The following is a 4,867-nucleotide window of genomic DNA, read 5'->3' on the forward strand; positions in this document are numbered from 1 at the left end:
GATTGAATAGCATACACTGGGAAATCATTAGCCAACTCAGAGGCATTTATTGGATCAACATGATATGGCGTGGATTCAAAGAAGGAGACATCAGCTGTAATAAAATATTTTCGCATGGATGGAGGAAAACAGTGATACCCTTTTTGGGTACGAGAATAATCAAGAAACATATACTTAATGGCTTTAGGATCCAACTTAGACAGTCCATGTGTATGATTACGATTAAAGCACACACAACCAAAAATACGAGGCGGCAAAACAACTAATGGTTCAGTTGGAAACAATAAGGAATGAGGGATTTTGCCTCGAAAAATAGATGAAGACATACGATTAATAAGGTAGCATGTAGTTAGTACAACATCAGCCCAAAAATGTTTGGGAACCTTCATTTCAAACAATAGGGAATGAGTCACCTCCATGAGGTGATGATTTTTCCTTTCTGCCACACCATTTTGTTGTGGTGTGTCAGAACAGGAAGACTGGTGAACCATTCTATGTTGTACAATAAATGCAGAAAAAGGAGCAGAAAAGTACTCTTTGGCATTATCACTACGAAGAATTTTCACATTCACACCAAACTGAGTTTGAGTTTCAGAAACAAACGCACAAAATATAGAAAATAATTCAGATCTATTTTTCATTAAATATATAACCAAGTCATCCTTGAATAGTCATCAACAAATGTAACAAAGTATTTAAAACTCAAATTTGATACGACAAGACATGGACCCCACACATCAGAATGAATCAAAGAGAAAGGAGAAATAGAACACTTATTGACTCTAGTGGGATAACTCACACGGTGGAGTTTTCCAAACTGATAAGACTCCCACTCAAGACTAGAAAGAGAACGAAGGTTGAGAGGACGAAAACTAGAATCTAAGTTCTTAAGGCCTTCTAAAGAAGGATGACCAAGCCGACAATGAATCTGATGATGTGAAGCAACACTGGAACAAGCAACAGGCTGAGACCCATCAAGTAGATACAGCCCCCCGACTCACGTCCTCTACCAATCGTCTTCTTCGTAGCAAGATCCTTAAAAACACAAGAATATGGATAAAATGTCACTGAACACTTAAAAGTATTGGTTAATTTACTTACTGACATAAGATTAAATGGGAAATTCGAAAAGTAGAGAACAGAAGACAGGGACAATGAAGAGTTAGGATGAACAGTACCAATGCCCTTAACCTTTGCTAAAGATCCATCGGCTAAGGTAACACTGGATGATGACGGAGACAAAGAGGAAAAGATGCCTGAGATTCTTGACATGTGGTCTGATGCCCCTGAATCAATGATCCAGGGACGGGAAGCAGTGGGAAGGCATGTAGTGGCATTACCTGTCTTAACCAAAGTAACAGTGGAAGAATTGGCTGTGAGATCTGAAACTGGTTGTACCGTGCATACTCTTCATCAAATATAATAATCACCTTAAAGCCCACATTCATTAAACAGATACATTTTCCAGTACTTATCAGGGATAGATGGATCAGAAATGAGTATTGGATTGGTCAACACCAATAATGAAGCAATCCTGAGTCATTTCAGCCTGCTATTGGCTGGATGGCTCCAAACTTGGGTAAAATGGCATTCCCAGTGCCTGCCTAACTCATTTCGAGAAGGTTGAGAGCCAATTTGGATCCGTCCCAGCTGATACCAAGTTAATTCAACATCAATCCCTCAAATCTATGAGTACATATAACTTTTCTTGTGTCAAAATAAAATCAAAGTGCAAGATCCATGCAAAAAAAATTTAAGCATCTTAACATCTGTAGAAACTGTATCACAACATAACCGGTTTCAAGAGATAAACTATATTAAGAAAAATTAACTAATTTGTTCAAAGTTTCATCTGTAAGAAGAACCATGGAATCTTTGGTTCAAGATGTCCAATCCCAATGAGGCACAAATTAACACATGAAGACAAACCAAACATGTTCTGAAACTAAGTCATATTGAAATACAGTGATAGGATAAGAGACTCAGGAAGCCTCGGCAACAGGTTGGGTCACCCGAAACTTCTGCAACAACTTACTGAGGGACTCTGGCGAGCAAACCTCATACTTCACCTTTCCAGAGGGGGAGAGAAAGACCTCAGCCAGTTCGAGCTTCTCTGATGTAAGGCTTGTGCTGTCCATGGTCTTACTAAGCACCTTCAATGCAAGGTGAACCGCTTCTTCTCTACTGATGTCATCGTTATAATCCTGTTTAAGCATTGATTGGGCAGCCTGGTTGTTTGCCCCAATTGCTGCTGCTTTCCAACCACCGTAATTACCACTTGGGTTGCTCCTGTATAGCTGGAAGCCAAAGTTCTTATCCCAACCTGCAAACAGAAATGAGACACCAAATGGGCGAAGCCCACCAAACTGTGTGTACCCTTGCTTAGTATCACATAGAGATTGAACCAGCTGTTCGACTGGCATTGGTTCTTGGTAAGTATAAGTGTATCGCAGAGTTTGGACTCTGGCTGTGTTAATTAAGATGTTTGCATCAGACATTATCCCAGCCACTGCACAGGTGACATGATCATCAGTTTTGTACATCTTCTCGGTGGACTTTGATGTTTGGAGAAGTTTAGAGGTGACCTTCTTTTCCCCCAACTAAGACAACTCCATCTTTCGATAATACCCCAATAGCACTTCCTACATTTCCAATGGCTTCCATTGCGTATTCCACTTGGTAGAGGCGACCTTCCAGCGAGAAGATCGTAGTACGGCTATCATACCTCCGAGACATTTTATGAAATCACTCTTAAAAATACAGAAAGCACCATGTATTAGCACATCCACCCAAAAAAGAGACGAAATTAAATCTTAATAAAATGGACACTGAAATAGATGGAAGCAGAATGATTACAATTCGGAGCGCCAATAAAGTGAAATTCAACAACAAAAAAATTCGATCATACCTAGCATTATGGACTAACTGTCTTATGCTAAACCATATCCCCAAAACACCACCATAATAAATAACAAGCATCTATAGCATTTTATCGGAACAAAGCACATCTCACAAGTCAATTTCATCTGATGGTGACATATTTCATATGAAGACATTGTTACCCAAACCTTACCTTGAAATTCATTCTGTGCAAAATTGCCAAATGAACAAGCTAAAGGAGGGCACAAAAAGTTTAAAGAGGTCAAAACATACACACCGACCTTATATCTCAGGGGAAAGAAAACATGTCTCAGCCTGGACAACAATGAATACCCAAGGTTCCCTAGTTTCCCTAGTTCAAAATTTTCATACACACACACACACACACACACACACACATATATATTTATATATATATATATAAAATTCATATCACAAGGGAATCACTCAATACCTCTAGCCTAGAAAGCCAACTAGTTAACTGCTTATGTTCTTCTTGCAGAAATCTTTCTTCTAATGGTTAACATCTCATAACCATTAATTCATAGGGTGAGCACATATAACCTTGTGATAAAGGGGCCCAAGAGCCAAATTACAAGATCTGTTGAAAGATAAGGTTAATCATATATGTATAAACAGTTCTAAGGTACATGAGAGAGTACATATTATCTCAATTGACTAGAATCTGAACCATAAATATTATGCTGAACAAACATTTAACACTCTGAAATGCCAAAGATCAAGGAACTCAAGTACATTCACAGAAGCAAAATATTGATATTTCCTTAATTCTTTAAATATAAAATTAAAAATGTTTAGGAAGGCTTAGGGCCATTGTATATATGGCAACCAGATATACTACTACCCTATTTACCAAAGTGATTTAAGAATCCAGATACAGTACCAGGACTGATAGAACCCAGGCACAATAAAATTAAAAGGTCCATACATTCGTAACTTCATGACTTGAAACAGACCCAGAAACAGAGAGAGAGAGGGCAGGGTGAGAACCCCGAGTACATATATCGGATGGGTTTTAGAATTTTGTGAATTACATATTATCAGATGGAGTGATGAGTTTTTACGAAAGGTTTTCTACAATGGGTTCCATTACAGCGTGATGGATCACATTCTACGGTTAGGGGAAAAGAGAAATCGGGAGTTCAAGAGATAAAGAGAGAAATTGGAGAATAGAGAGAAAAAGCCGCAGAGATAGAGAGGAACATAGCGTTCTCTGCTAAGCTCTAGCAGTGGTGAGGGTCTCTGTGAGAAAGAAGTCTGCCTTCTGGGAATGAGCTCGTTTATGCTCGTCTCTTGCGAAACGAAGCGGTCCTTTCTTGCGTTTGAAGGAAATATTTGAAAGATCCATACCGGACATTCAAACCGGTTGGACCACCTATGACTTTAGCTTGCCTTTTTTTTTTTTTTTTTTTTTTAAATGGAAAAAGACACTATTATATTATTAAAAGGGAAAATTACATGATTAACTACTTTTGGGTTTTCATTTACAAAACTGTCCACCCTAGCTCAGTTTGGTTGCAAGGGGAATTAAAAGGAAGAGAAGTGAAATTTTCATACTTACAAAAGGAACTTTTTTAATCATTACCCCATGTGGCACCATGTGACAATATATCTAACTCCAAATCATTCTATATTTGGTTATTAAATTTCACTTTACTTTGCATCTATTTCCCTTTGGTTTAAAATGTAAAATGTATCTTTACTAGATATGAAAAGAAATGTAAGTAGTTTATACAACCACATGGGGTAATGATTACAAAAATTTCTTTTTTAAGTTTGAAAATTTTCTCTTCCCTTCCCTTTAATTCCCCTTGTGACCAAACGGAGCCCTATGTTTGAGTTAACAAAAATAGACAAAAACAAGTTAAGGTTTACAAAACTGGACAAAATAGTGTCTCTCCCTCCCACACTTATTTTTTTAGACATTTTTACCCCTATCATTGCCTTCTCACCCAAGCATCCTCCG

The 4,867-nt window shown here is 38.0% G+C and overlaps 1 pseudogene; it reads right to left on the bottom strand.

The window, feature by feature from the left end:
- Nucleotides 1-1,891: 1,891 nt before the first annotated feature.
- On the bottom strand, nucleotides 1,892-4,168 carry LOC122645624 (annotated as a pseudogene).
- Between the last annotated feature and the right edge of the window lie 699 nt (nucleotides 4,169-4,867).

The sequence above is a fragment of the Telopea speciosissima genome, chromosome 11 (assembly GCF_018873765.1).
Source record: "Telopea speciosissima isolate NSW1024214 ecotype Mountain lineage chromosome 11, Tspe_v1, whole genome shotgun sequence".
NCBI lineage: Eukaryota > Viridiplantae > Streptophyta > Magnoliopsida > Proteales > Proteaceae > Telopea > Telopea speciosissima.